General features: G+C 41.9%; 1 protein-coding gene and 1 long non-coding RNA gene across 15 annotated transcripts in view; both read right to left on the bottom strand.

The window, feature by feature from the left end:
* Positions 1–15,358, bottom strand: part of RBFOX1 (RNA binding fox-1 homolog 1) — a 1,139,646-nt gene that overhangs the window by 1,060,968 nt on the left and 63,320 nt on the right. The gene's annotated exons all lie outside the window — the stretch shown is intronic.
* The window catches only part of LOC135281488 (uncharacterized), a 47,168-nt gene continuing 45,512 nt past the window's right edge, over positions 13,703–15,358 (bottom strand). For both annotated transcript variants that reach the window (XR_010348107.1, XR_010348108.1), the window contains exon 5: positions 13,703–15,015. This is a non-coding gene — a long non-coding RNA (uncharacterized LOC135281488). The remainder of the gene's footprint in view (positions 15,016–15,358) is intronic.

The following is a 15,358-nucleotide window of genomic DNA, read 5'->3' as shown; positions in this document are numbered from 1 at the left end:
AAGAATTCAGGCAAAATTAAATGCTTCGCCCAAGATCAAACAGGCATGTAGTGGCAAGATCCAAGGGCTTCCTAAATCCAGTCCAATCTCAGACCACAAAGAGTCTTTGCTTTCTACTTTATCACATTCTTTTTCCTCCCATACAAAGCCACTAGCTTCCCTACTTCTCCTTAAAAGAAGCAAATACAAAAGAATCCTGCTACTGGGACATCCCCAGGCCTCATATCCTACAGCCACCACACAGGAGCAACACTCCCAGATGGAACTGGTGCTCCCAGTAGCCACATGTCCTGCAGGGCCTTATTTTCTAATTATCAAAGTAAATTATCACATGCCATTCTGGTTTCATAATATTGTTCAAACATGAAAATTAATAACATTAAATTCAGCCATTATATAATTTTTCCAGCATTTAAAAAAAGGCAACACTAAGAACAGACCTGCCCAGCAAAAGAACCAAAGTGGAACCCTGGAGGAACACAAACCCAGGGCAATTTTCCATTAATAAATAAAGTTTCCATGTACAAATACCTTATTTCTTAGAGCCAGCAGCAAGTACCTCCATACCCCATGGTTACCACAGATTCTCCACAGCTCTGATGGAGGCTGAGATCCTGATAGAGGCTCTGTGCTGCCCATCCAGAGCCTCAGGGCACCTGGAGCCAATCCTGGCTGATTGGGAGCACCTGTGCCTCATCACCCAAACCCTGCAGCTGACAGGACTCGTCCCCTGAGGAGGGACAGCACAACCACCCCAAACTCAGGCCAGCTGTGCCAGGAGCAGGGATTGAGCACTGCCACATCTGCAGGGTCAGAGCAGCCACCATGGCCAGCAGCTCCTCAGCTCCCCTCCAGGGCCCTGGGGCCCAGCCAGGGGGGACAGACTCAGCCAGCAGTGACAGACTCAGCCAGGGGGGACACTCAGCCAGCAGTGACAGACTCAGCCAGGGGGGACAGACTCAGCCAGGGGGGACAGACTCAGCCAGCAGTGACAGGGCCACGCAGGCCTGCAGGGACACCTGGGCACGGAGCTGCTCCTCACCAGGAGCAGCCTGCTGCGGTCTGGCCAAGGCTGAACCAAGCCCTCAGCTGCACCAGGGGAGGGTTGGGTTGGACATCAGGAGGGATTTGTTCCCAGAGAGGGGGGTTAGTTGTGGGGATGGGCTGCCCAGGTGGTGGAGGCACCCTTTGGAAGGTGTTTAAGGTCTGGGTGTGGCACTCAGGGCTGGTTGCTGTGGTGGGGATGGGTCACAGGATGGACTCGATGATGCCCAGTGGTGCCTGATCACCCCAGCTGATTTCTACAATTAAATGACAGCATTTGTGGATGAGGGGAGAGCAGAGGCTCTCATTGACCTCAGCTGCAGGAGGGCTTTTGGCACTGCCTCCCCTTCCCAGGGTCCCAAACAGGACCTTTCAGGCAGGGTGGGTAGGTAGATGACTAACTCGATTTTTTTTTTCCTTAGTCTAATTGGATAATGAGGCCCAGGTGACCAACATTATGGCAATTTACACCCTGCTGAGTGCTGCCAGGCCCATCTTCTCTTTGGCAAACCCTAATTGTGTGCCAGAAGCAAACTGAATTGCACACTTGCTTCAAGCAGGGCCCCATCTCTCTCCATGTTCCAGTGTTACTTGGTCTGCAGGATCATGTTACTACACACAGAGAAATAATTTCCTTTTCAATCAAAAGAAACATTGCATGGTGGAGTATTAAGAAACACAGCACGGTGCAAAGCAGTAAATTTGCCATAGTACATTTTGTCTGAGCAAAACAATGATGACAAAAAGCTCCAAACAATTTATACGTTCCTGAGAAAGCACAGAAAATTTATAGAAGCATAATTCAATCTTACTACCTCACTTGAATAAATAAGAGATTAGCTGATGTCTAAATTAGTATAAAGATTGTTTTCATAATAATAAACCTACCACAGACCAAAACACCTCTGAAATGCACTTCAATAAAAGTTCTGTACAGATTATAATAACTGATTATGTAAAAGCTTCATAGCACAGAAATGGATAAATTAGAAATTAGTCACATTGGTCAGAACCAGTAACACCAAAAGAAGCAGGATAAAGATGATAATGGAAAATAATAACAGGGTTGATTAAAACCTCTTATTTTAAAGTTGTTCAGAGAGTAAGAAAAGCTGCTCAGTGAAATGTTTACTAACACAATTAGATGCATTTGGGGAAAGGTTATATGATCATGGAGAATTATCTTTAGCAAGTAGTGGCTTGGTGCTGAGAAATATAGACAAGGAGTTTAAGCTGGTCTTTCTAGTCCTACCATGTATATAGACCTGTAGGTGAGTAATTTTCTTACTCCTTTGATATCTCCTATTACATTCAAAACACTTATTTTAGGATACCAGGATTGTGTAGTGGGCAACACATTGATTCATGTAATGAGTCAGGCTGCTTTAAAAGCAACATCCAGCACCCACACCAAACCAAGCAGCAAATCACTGAGACACAGAGCAGGGTGCTCATAGTTTAATCCTGGAGTAGATCCAGCAACACTAACAGACCTCTCCCACAATGATATTTGTGATAGTTATTACAATATTTGTTAATTAAACACACCAGCAATTAATCCAACAAGATGGCATTGCAAATCAAAACTCTAAATATGCTTTGATTTTTTTCCCTACATCTAAAATGGAGAAAGGAAGACATATCTAGTTCCATAATAAAAGATAAAAATCTTTTCAGTTGGAGCCTTGGATTGAAGGTTTGGGCACAACTTCTGACAAGTGGATTTTCTCTGCAGCACTGAAGTGCACAGTGCCAGGACTGCCACACATCACAGCCAGGGGACTGTGGAGTGAATCTTCACACACGGGAACATGGAAAGCCTTTAATTGTACCTGTCATGGCTCATGCAAGGCCACGAGCTGTGACTCCTTCCCAAAGCAGCTCAGCAGAAGGCAGGGAGCCTTCCCTGCTCACAGGCAAGGTGTCACTGACCAGATATTCAGCAATGTTTCTTGACATTGAAAGGCAGCACCTCGCAGTTCCCGAGCATATTCAAATTCTAAACTGAGAAGAAAAATAAACCCCAGTGCACTTCCAAACAATTCATACAACTCCATAAACAGGAGTAAATCTCTCTAGAGACCTTGGCTTTTAAAGAATACACACCAGAAGCAAAGCTGGCAAAGCAGCAGCACATCTTAAATGCACAGCTTATTGTGCCTGTCACACAGAGGCTGCAGAGCTGGTCTGGAACCAGGGTCCATCTGCACACACCCAGCTCCAGCTGGGCACACACACTGCTATCCATTTGATTCCCTCAGAAAGGCTGGATATATTCCCTTAGAAAGGCTGGATATATTCCCTTAGAAGGGCTGGATGTATTAGCTTTAGACTTCACCCTCTGGATTGAATGCAGAATGCATTAAATATTCTAGAAAGGAAATAAGACAGCAGCCAAGCAGTGTGAGCAGTAAGAAAGGTGGCCTGGTTAGAAGAGGGATAAAAAAAGAAATAATTACAGAACAAAAGGAAATGCCTGCCAGCCTGGAAAACAGGAGCATCCTCATAAAGTGTATCTGGACTCTGAGTACATCTGAGTTACCTACAAACTGGAGACTTCCTAACATACCACTGGGGAGTGGAAAGAAAGCCAAAAGGCAAAAAAATAGAAAAGTAGAAACTCTAGCAACTTATTGTCTGAAAAAGGAGAAACAGCAAATGTCTAGCAGTGACATCAGTACAGAAGAAAGCAGAGCAATGATGAAAGAAAACAAAATGTTTACCAAAATAAGTGAAGAATACAAACTCTGTGGACTCTTGGGACCTGTTTTTCCCCTGCAGCTGGACACACAGGCAGGAGCTGGACTTGTGGGAGGCAGCTTGGGGATTTTGTACATCCATATGCACACACCACAGTTATTTAACCTTCAGAGCTTTCTCTGCACTCCTATGCAAAGTGAGCACTCTTGAGAAGGAAGAAATCAAATCTGAAAGCCCTTCACAGAGATAAAAAGTTCTACATATTATTTCAAGCCTACTCTGAATAGCTGGTACTCCTCTTGAACAAGGACATTTTAACTACTTTAAAAGGATGAAAGAGATTTGAGTGTGCTTCAGCAGAATTAGAACAATTCTATGCATTAGACTTCTATAGGAGCTTAAAACACTTTAATGGGATAAAGAAGAATTTAAGTGCTATGAACTATAGAACAGTTTAAAAATGGATCATTTGATAAAGATTTAAACTAAGTTAATGGATACTGTAGCAATTCTCTACAGTGCAAATTGCTAGAAACAGATTTTGACAATAATCCTCTTTTCATGAATTCATGGGAAAAGATATCACTGCAGTGTACTGTCCACACTTAGCAAGAATGTGAACTATTTCTACCAAAAGCAGAATTAAATTAGCACAGATCCACCTAATACATCTAGTGCAGCTTAGGTGGTTCCTAGTTCTCTGCTCATCCCCACAGTGGCAGCATTTATGAAGTGACATCATTAGCAGCAATGTGCCAATGTTCTTCCTCAGCCAAATTTCACTGCACAAATCACTTCAGCATGAACAAAGAACAGATGAGAGAGGAAAATTAATTAGTTTGGTGCCTTGTTCTCTCTCCTGCATGCACACAGCAGATAGAACCTGCACACTCAGGTACAGGAGTGTACAGGGGGATCTCTCCATGTTTTCCTTTTCTTTAAAGCTTCTGAATGTGTCACCTCTTTGTGTCCATTTTTGCTGCTCTGGCTCTGTGCACGAAAGGGTTGTGAGCTGCTCAGAGCTGCGCGAGATGCTGATCAAAAGAGAGGCAGAGTATGGGGTAATTTGTGCTGGAGCTTCTCTGGCACAGGTAAAGGCTTTGTGCAGAATCCCATCCCTCTGTTAATCACTGGATCTGTGGAGAGAATCATCTGCTCCTCAGTATTCTCCCTCATTGCTCTCAGAGTCTGACAGAGAAAAGTGCTCCAGGCCAGGGCAGGACAGGGCCTGGTGCCCTCAGAGGGACAATGAGCTGGAATCAAAAAGGCTGGGGGAAGTGGATGGTGAGAGACAGCTCTGTGAAACAGGACCTCACTCATTTTTACATGCTCACCTCAAGACGTTTTAAAGGTTTCTGCTTTCAGAAGCCACTGAAGTCTCCCATCTGAAAATCACACTTCTGTTGCATCTCAAATTGGACACCCAAGGAGTTGGGGAACAACATCAACAAAAAAATCTGTCTGTTAGGAAATTCTTAGTCTAAAATTTCTAGTCAAGGCTTCTGAGTTACATTTCCAGCCAACATCAAACAATATGAAAAACATCATGTGCAAGATGGCAGAGAAAACCATTTCTGGTTTGTAAATCTAGCTGTGGTTGTTACCATGACATGGTGGATAAACCACAATGTTGCTACTTCACAAGCACAAAACAGAATGCTGCCAAATCTCAGCCATCCCACCTTCCCAAAGAGCAATATCCATTTCATAGGCACCTGCTTTAAATTTGTTTTGGGGGAGATGATTTTAAACAAGAAATACATCAAATTCTGTATGTCAAACATATTTAGTGAAAGACACATAAGTGTATTTAAATCCAAACCTGTCTTATTTGCTTAACATTATTTAATTATCCACAGAGCTTATACCTGCCTTTATGGTTTTGTGGTGTAGAACTGAGAATCCTGCAGTCTGAGTGTAATGAAGTAAGCACAAAACCAACTGATGCAACATGAAATGAAGATCTGACAGAAAACATTTCCATTTCTTCTTACATTAGTAGCCAACAAACCCATGCCAGCTTTATACACACCTGCATAATAGATTTTAGATTTTAGAGCAAAAGCTGCAGCTTCATTCATCATTGTCTCAACTGAATCACACTCACAGCATTATCCAGAAGGTCACCCTTGTGCCTCTCTAGTCTGTTTTTGTTACCACACCAGGCTAGAATCACTAAATCACGGAATCACAGATTCATTTTGGTAGGAAAATACCTTTAAGGACAGAATCATAGAATCCTTAAGGCTGGAAAATCTCTCTAAGAGCATCGAGTCCAACCATGAACCCATCACTGCCAAGTCCATCCCTGAACCATGTCCCCAAGAGCCACATTCACACATTTTACTCTCCCACTGCCAAATCCACCACAAGCATGTTCAGAGATATTGACTTCCTTGAACATGGAACAGAGAAACACCATAAGAATTTTACACTGACCTTCTGCTTCAACAAGAATAAAATATGTAGCTGATTAAATCTGAATTAACAGTTCAGAAAATGCTTCTTAATGTGATGTGGCACATGCATCTTAATTATCTGACTGCTCCATCCCTGTTTGCATGTGGGAAAAGGCTTCTGCAAATTTTCAACTGCTTTTCAGTCCTTCTTCCTTCCATTTTTAAAGTAACAGAAACTGCTTCCAGTTTCCTAGTGGTGGACTCAGCTGCATTTGAAAGGGGTTGATGTATTTTAGAACTTCTGCTAGACTCAGCTGTCATTGAAAGCTTCAATACTTTTGAGAATTTACTCCAAATCATCCCAGTTTCAACTTTCAATGTACTGCAGAGTCTGGCTGACAGGTTTAGCTTTCCTCCCAGTAAAAACCCCCAGGGCTGGTTATAACTCACAGACAGTTTTCATAATGCACTAGGCTGTTACTGTTAATTGTTACTGACTGAAAATGCACACCTGAAGTGAAACAGTCACATCTTTGACAGCTTGCTCTGATCAAGATTTCTTGACATTTTCAATACTTGAAGAAATATTTTCCACAAAAAGCAAGGACTGGCCATTTCCCTCCCTGTAACTTCTATTGTGGATATCTTCTTAGGAAAAAAACATTTCAAGATGAAATATTTAAGTCAAAATTCACATTGGCAAAGCCCACTGTAGTTGACAAAAAATACACTGTATTACATCTCCTGTGAAATGGTTGATGTAATAGAAGGTAATAAGAAAATAATAAATGTATTTCTTTGGTTTTTTCAGCTGCCAATAAAAATAAACATTGCTGTTGTTCTTTCAAATCAAAACGTAAAACATGATCAATATCTGCATCCCAAAAAAATACAGAGACTATCTTGTGTTCATTGTGCTCCAAAGGAAAAATCTTTTCCAGGGGCTGCTTACTGCACAAGGAAAACACCTGCATGGGAAATGTGATCTCCAGCACAACACCTTGAAACACAAAATTCACTGGGAAGGTTGTTAATAGGGATTACTGTTTTCTTAATGTGTTTCTTAATATTTTCATTCCCTGGCCTCTTTTCATGTCCTGCCCAAGGTGAACCTCATCACAGGGATGCTTTCTGAGACACCGACAGCATCGTGAGTCACCTGGACCATTGCACTTCGTAACTTCAATGGAATCCAGAGGAGTGAAGGAGTCAGAGAAGCAGAAATTTGTGCCAAATTAGGTGCAATTCACTGCACCCAGAGAAGGAAAGCATCAGCATACAAATTGAACATCTCCTGGGACTCTGTGTAGAAGAGAAAGTGATTACACTGCTCTGGTGTGTTTTTAAATAGTGATTATTTTACTTGGCATTAGTAAGGCTTTACTTATTTTAAGTTATGTTACTGCTAGTACTTTTCATACAGTTTTTTTTTAATCCTAACAATGCCAAAACCTATTAACTAAGCCAAATCTGTTGATACTTTAATTTTCTGTTACATCCATATTCGGTGCCTTTCACATTTTACTTCATATTTCTTCTTTGAAATCACTGGAGTTCATCCACTAAAAATCTGCAAGGAGAAGAGCAGGCTTGCACAATAAAAGGGAATTATACACCCAGCACACACATACACACAATTAAAATCTCGTTATTTTCCATTCAAAGAAATGGGAAACCTGCAATATTCCAAATTCCACCCCATGATAACTTTCAAAAACACATCCATTCTCTTTGAAAACTCTTGTGAATCACTCTCCCGTGTTCCATTGTGCAGAAATCAGGGCTAACAAGGTGAAAGCCTTGTTCTATCATGTTTACTTAGCACTGAACTACTGTCCAAAGCACCTCAGCCACCTTCTGCTGCTCCCAGGCCACAAACAAAATTCACTCTGTGCATCTGTACTTCTACTTTATAAAGCCCAAAATCCCCAAACGTAAGACTGAAGTGCTGCACTTCTCTCCAGAGGCTGGTAGATACAGAATAAACCTAATTATCTCGTGCATTGCCCCAGCTGAACTCTCTCTGCTTCCAGGAACACAAGCAGAAGTGCCAGGTAGCTGAGTATTCAGATCATGTCATCTTCCAAGACTTAAAAAGAAAATAATTATCCTCTAGTAATTGAAAATACAAAATGAGGTTTAACATCGTGTTCTGATCTTTTTTATTTCATGCTGTGAGAGGATTAATTGACTGAAAATGAAAAGTGCTCCCAGGCTGCTGTACCTGATGTGCCCCTCACCCTCAGAGCTGAGCATGTGTTTGGGGAGCCAGCACAGCCTTTAAACCTGACCTACTTCGTGCACACAGGGCTCAAAGTCAGGCTTTGCCCACCATGCTGCAGCACAGCTTCATTCCATGTGGCATTCACATTCTCTGAAAAATCCCTTCACCCAGGATTTTGCTCCTGGGAAGCTGAGAAGCCTCAGAGAAAAGGAAAATAATTCTTATCTCATTTGCTTCTTCTGTGTTGTGCTCATGTGGAATGTGTTTGGAGATTGTTTACCCACAGGTGATTGTTTCACTGGGTTCTGGTGTGAGTTGTTTTCTCTCTTTGGCCAATCAGGGCCAAGCTGTGTCAGGACTCTGGAGAGAGTCACGAGTTTCATTATTATCTTTTTAGCATTCTGAAAGTATCCTTTCTGTATTCTTTAATATAATATAGTATTATAAAGTAATAAATTAGCCTTCTGAGAACATGGAGTCAGATTCATCATTCCTGCCTTTGTCGGGACATTTCCCAGCAAATGCAATAATTCCACCCATTTGCTCTCTCTGTGTCTGGTAATTATCCTGTGCACCAGGACAACCACCCAAGGCTGTTCAGAAGACACCTCACATTTTTCTGGTGCTGCTGAGGTATTTTTCCAAATCAATGAGATTTCCCTGTGCCATTATCCAACTGCCAGAGAGCAAATCTATTCCCTTCTCTAAGAAATTCAAGATTATCCTTTAGTTAAGGTTCTTGTAAGCCCATGGACAGGTTTAGACAGGACCCTGAGTTTGCCAGAGCTCTCAGGGAGATTCTGCTTTCATTATTACTTAGTCCAAGTCACCTCCTCACCAGTGCCCTCACAAACCTCATTTTTCAGGTCTGATTTAGCCCAGCAATTCTTTGGCTTTCCAATTCACAGAAAACTCCAAGCAGCCTCCTCTCAAGCTCCAGGAAGGCTCTTTCTGTCACCTCTGAGCCAGCAATTCGTGTTTGCTCTTTGTTCTGTGTCAATGACACCTCCAGATTCTCCTGTTTCACCACATAACCCCAAGTGATGTAGTTGTTCTCAAGGGCAAAAGAAAACTCTCTGTTCTCCACAAAGAACAACATTTATTTCTAACCCATTAACCACTCTGATGCAAAATAAACACACAAATCAAATACCACCCATCACATAAGTAAATCAAAAGTAGTTTGGGGCGATTTCAGTGAATTATAATTAGCTATGCAATGTTATTAAATCAAAAGTAAACAGGAGAAATCTTGACTTGTAATGAGACATGAGTCCTGAAAAACATACACAAAAATATGCAGAAGCCCAAGTTGACAAGATGTCTTAAGTATTTTTATTTTATTCTTTCATTCTACAAAGCTTAACAAATGTTTGCTATGTGCCTCTCTGCATGCCTTCAGTATTTTTCAAGCCTGCCATTAACTCTTTTAAAATGTGTAATTCATCTTAGCAATTCTGACTTTCTAAAAGAAGTTTTTACATTTTCTGAATTCAAATGTTGTCTGCAAAATGGTTTTATGACTCTTGAAAAATATTTCCTAAAATATTTCAGGAATCAGGGTTGTTATTCCCAAAGCTGCTGGGTGAAAATATCAGGATTGCTCTCATTTTCCAAATTGCCCAAAACACAAACCAAGCTCAAAGCTAAAAAAACCTGCTGGAATCTCAACAAAGGTTCTTCAGTACCAAAACTTTTCTGAAAAGCAATGATTTTTTAACAAATCAACAAAAAATCCAATCAAGTCTCAACAAAACATCCCAGGAGCCCCAGAAGCCTGACGTGGCTCTTGGGCTCAGCCTGGGGCACAGCAGAGTCTGCAGCTCATGGGGAGTTCTCTGTGTGCTCTGCTGCTTCTGCCTTGAGTTAACAAGGACTTACCATGTGTGTTTTTAAAATAAATAAATCAGTGCACATGAAACATTACATCTCCCTGAGCTCTGAAAGAGCTCTCTGAAAGAATTCCCATATGTAATAAAAGTAATGCTGCACATCAGGGGTGAGCTGTCATTGGGAGCTGCTACACCTCTCCAGGCTTTCCTGGGCCTGACCCATAGAACTGGAAAAGGAATTGGAATCTGGAGCTCTTGGAATAGAAATAATGGATAAACCACTTCTAACTTTAGGAAAAAGGGGTTTTGGTTTTTTTTCTGAAAACAGAAGCCTGGATAGGAGAGGCACTTTCCCCCTAAGTTTCCTGGGGCTGTCCCTGTCCTCTAAGCATCTGTGCATTTCTGGTAACCTCTGTATTTATCCTCACAAGTAACTTTTGTGCAGAGCTCTCAAGGTGAGGAGAAACTTGAAAAGGCTTGTTTAGGAATGCTTAGGGAGTTGTCTGAGGCTCACAGAGCCCTTGCTCACAGCAGCACGCTCTCTATTAAGCATTTCTCCCTGTAAAAATAAAATGTGATTGTCATTAGCTGATTCTTGTGCTGCAGTCAGTGCAAGCCTCCTGCCACTGTAGTCTGGAAAGAAGCACAAAGCAAAGGAACTTCTATCCCCACCTCTGCTTTAGTGGGTTCATACCTTTCTCTTTCCCTTCCTTGATCAGTACAGTCTGAATTCAATTAGGATTTAAACCCCCACACTTCCCCACTATCTTTTCGGCCCCATATTGTTCTATTTTTCTGCAGCCTGATGAATACTGAATGCACCTTGAAAGCCTGCCTGTTTCACTTTTCACAAGGCTTAAAAAGATGGAGTGCCTATAAATGTCTCCTTTTTTTGTTGTTTTTTTTCTTTATTCTTTGATCAAGAGGGTGCTATGTAGAGAAGAAACAGCATACAAACCCCATATGACATAGGGAGGGTGAGAAGAAAAAGTGCTCTCTACCCTCAGAAGGGAACAGAAATATTCAGACTTCATACACAGGTTTGCTAATACTGCTAAATCTTATGCTGTCAAAAGAAAAGGCAATGAAAAGAGTTCTTAAATCACAATTTCCCTGTATTTTGAATCCACAGATAGTTCTTAAAAGCTACAATCTGTTTTTCATTTCTTTTATTTTCCAGGTCATCTCCTGTAAGACTATAGGAGCTTCTACAACAAGCCACAAAGTATAGACTAGAAATGTATTTATGTATAAAAAGAAAATAAAAGGGTAAAGAGTGCTGCACAGGTGAAAATGCACCACTGGGCTTCTACTGAGACTATCCAAGAACATCCTTAGAAACAAAGATTTTAAGAATTGGAGCTCATTGCCTTTAAAGCTGGTAGAAATAAAGTACAGACTTCTCAGCACCTTCATCTGTTGAAGTTCATTAAAACTCAGGTTTCCAAGAGCTGACAGCATTTAGCACCCAGGTCTGAGGAGCAGCTGGGCACTCAAAGCAGGGTCTGTTTAACTCCTTCAGCAGGTGAATTTCTGGAAATCATCTCCAAAATACCCTACAAGGTAGCAGTGGTCTACATTAGGTGGTGAGTAATTGTGCTAATTGAAGATTCCCACAGGTTCTCCCTGTATCCCTAAAGATGAACACTCATGCTCTTTGCTTTGGCTGCAGGTGGCAGGAGTGGGGGACAGGAGCTGGGTGTTCCTCTGGTCCAGGGGGTTTTCCAGATGCCTTCTGTCCCTTTGTGGTCACCTTGTGCAGGCTGGCCTAGAACAGAGGCTGGACAGAGCTAAAGAATAAAGCAGGGATTTATTAAAAGGCCTCAGTGGATGCACCTTGGGCAGCACAAGAGCCCAGCCAGGGCTGCACCCCAGGTGAACCAAAATGGTCACAAAAGGAACCCAAGATGAACCAAAAGGGTCACAAAAGGCACATCACAACTGGTGATGAGGTCTCTCACTTTTATAAGTTCTGCTCCATTTGTAGATTGGAGTTCATTGTCCAATTCCAGCTTTAGCCCATGCAGTACCATCCTTCTTGTTTTTCTCTCTCCAGCCCACGGTGTTTGTGCTCTTGGGCCTGAGATTTGGGTCATTTGTCCTTGGTCCCCAGCTAGAGAAGGAATTGTTTTGTCTCCCTGCTCTGTGCAGAGAGCTCTCCATCCCCTCATATGAAGCTCAGACCCCACAATAAAGCAGCACAGAATCTGAAAAATATAAAATCTAAAATTAAGGCATCATTTCATTGGTTGTCTGTGAGAACTGTGCACAAATCCCTATTTCCAAGCTCTGTGGAGAATGAACCAAGTTTTAACAACATGGTAAAAATGCCAAGATGTTTTTTAACAACATCTCTCACACTGATCCTTGCCCTGTCCCACTGCACACCCTCTCTGCCCAGTGCAATCCCTGCCCCAGGGAGCTCAGATCCAGTCTGGACACACTCTGGCATGTTTGTGACAGCTTTGGATGAGGCTACAACATGTTCATGCCTGTCACAGCATCAAGGGGAGCAAGAGAGGATGGAAAAGCTGCCAAAACAAGGGCAGAGCTCCACAGCACAGGGAAAGTGCAAGTTTAGCAGAGCTGGGTACAGAGAGTGGAAGTTGATCAGAAGAGATCAGGTAAATAAATACCCTCTGCTGTGCCTGCAGAGGTCATTTCCCACAACACAGCACAAAAGGACTTCAAAGAGGGGCCTGCAACAGCTGTATCTGGGGTTTTTAGGAGCTCCACTATAGCTGATGGCACTGGAAACCAAGGAACTTCCACCTTACCCTTCAATAGCAGAAATTCTTGGGAGCAAAAGAAAGGAACCACAACAGAAGGCACGTGTGAATGAACAGGACAACCTGGTAGATTCTCTCTGGATTTAAGACCCAAAAGAGGGATGAAACATTTCTACTAATGACTGTTGGATTTTTCAGATCATCGGGGTTTAATGTCAGGGGCTCACAATGCTCAGATGGATCTATAGTCTGCTTCCTGTCTCCTCCTGAATTTACAGTTGACTGGATTTGATAAGAATAAGTAGCAGTAAATTGAAGAAAGGAAGGGAAGAGAAATGGCCCAGAGTTGACTCAGCCTCCAATATCTAGATCAAATCATTATATATAGGTCAATGCTATTTCTCTCAACCTTTCAGATTGTGCCATGAATAAAGTAGACTGTCCTTAATGAAAGGTTACCTTAAGATCTCAAGCTACAAATGCATATGTATGGAGTCAAGATGGAGTTATACCAGGGTGGGAAAATTTTTTGACCCAATTTTTGATACTTTATTGATAAGCTAAGGCATCTTTGTTGCTCAGAACATAAACAAAAAAAAAAATTTAAAAGAGCAAAGAGATGTATTTTTAGCTGTCCCTGAAGACAACCATGTATTCAAGATCTAAACCAGATTTAACACTTGCGAGAGCCTAATACTTGTAACACCTAAAACCTCTTTTGCTTTATTTATGCCAACAAGGAGACCAAAATACTTTTGGAATATGCCTTCTAAATGAGCAGGAAATTTAATGCAAATGTTGTAAAAGACAAGGTGTTGAATTCCTGTTGAACACAAACTCTTACTATTACATCTGCCTTCAAAAATCTCTTCAATACTTTAACCATAACCAGCCATTTACAAATTCAGATCAATTTTACCACATTCAGAGTGATTTTGATCAACCTGAAATCATGTTTAAGTGCAAATGAAGTGTTTGGATGTCAACCCAAAGAAAGCCTAAAGCTGGTTAAAGCAGATCATGAGATTTGATCCCCATCAGTGGAACAGCCACAGCAGCTCAGAGCAATCTGTGCTGCACAGGCAGGCTTCAGAGTCCCAGACCTCAATTCCTGGTTCTGAACAGGCTCTTCCAGAGCTCTGAGAAAGGCAGAGCAGATCCAGAGAGGAGACAGAGCAGAGGTATCAGGGACAGAGCAGCATTTTTCTGTTCTGTGTCTCAAGCACCTGACCACTGAGGCAGTGCTGTAAACTCTGCCTCAATCCATGCCAAAGGGGTGAGAGGGGCACAATTCTTCTTCCCTTTCTCAGCAGCAGCACCAGGAAAACTGGCTCAGCAGTTCTCAAATGTGGGCAATGAACTTATGGTGAAGGAGAAATCATTCAAGTTTGGCTACACATGAAGCCCTGGGTCAAATATTTTGTTGTCAGGGTTTATATTCCAGGAAGCAAACCTGTATTCTAACCTCTAGCAGAGGCTCTACACCCCCAGTGCCTCAGCAGAGGAATATTTGAGTAATGTATGCTCTGTATGAAAGTTTCGGATGAGAGGGATTTCCATTTGGGATGGAGCCCTAAGAGCACTGTGACCAAAGGACATTACAAACAGTGTGTATGGAAAACTTCAGTCAGATCCAGGCCCCCCAAATGAAAACATGCTCGGATTCTATTGTCATAAAAACCACCCATAATCAATAGATGTTCTACACATTTTCACTGAAAATTGTCTGGTAAGGGAAAAAAAAAGCTCTATTTTGCTAAACCCATAATTTAATTAATTTGTCTCTGAACTTCACCAGACAAGTTCAGGAAGGGCATGACATCATTTGTACTATAGGCACTGCTCACAGCATTTTACAGATGTGCCTAGAACAGCTCATGCATTTTTAAGCAGAATCACACAGACAGAAATTGTAAAAGCCAGATTTAGTCACTTTAGAACATCATGAAAAAGGAAAAGAAAACCCCATGCCTTCTTCCTTTTCTCTTTTTTCTTTAAAATACAAACCAACACTTCTGTGGAAGAACCAGGCAATCCATATTAAAGTGTAGGAATCAGGACACAAGTATGGAATGAAAACAGGGTTTCTGTGGAAGTGAAAACAACAATTACTTTTATTTGTCATCATTTTTAGCAGAATGAGCAGCAATCAAACATTTTCAGAAAAAGAGCCTCATTGCAACACAAAGAGGGTCTGATGGACACTTCTGCCTGCAGGGATCTCCCTCTATTCTGTGCCTAAATTGAGCTGCATGATTCTCTATGGCAGCTCCAGAAACTGCTAAAAATTTAAAAAACCCAACCCAACCTCTCAGCTTCCAGAGGTGCCTGTCCTGCAGTGCAAGCATCATGAGGAGGAGAATGAGAGCTCATCTGGCTGATCACAGCCAAGCTCTCTCAGCCTGTGCCCTATTCTGCAGCCTGAAAATC

The sequence above is a fragment of the Passer domesticus genome, chromosome 15, assembly GCF_036417665.1.
Source record: "Passer domesticus isolate bPasDom1 chromosome 15, bPasDom1.hap1, whole genome shotgun sequence".
Classification (NCBI taxonomy): domain Eukaryota; kingdom Metazoa; phylum Chordata; class Aves; order Passeriformes; family Passeridae; genus Passer; species Passer domesticus.
Note: the sequence above shows the minus strand (reverse complement) of the source record. Positions and strands in the feature narration are given on the sequence as shown.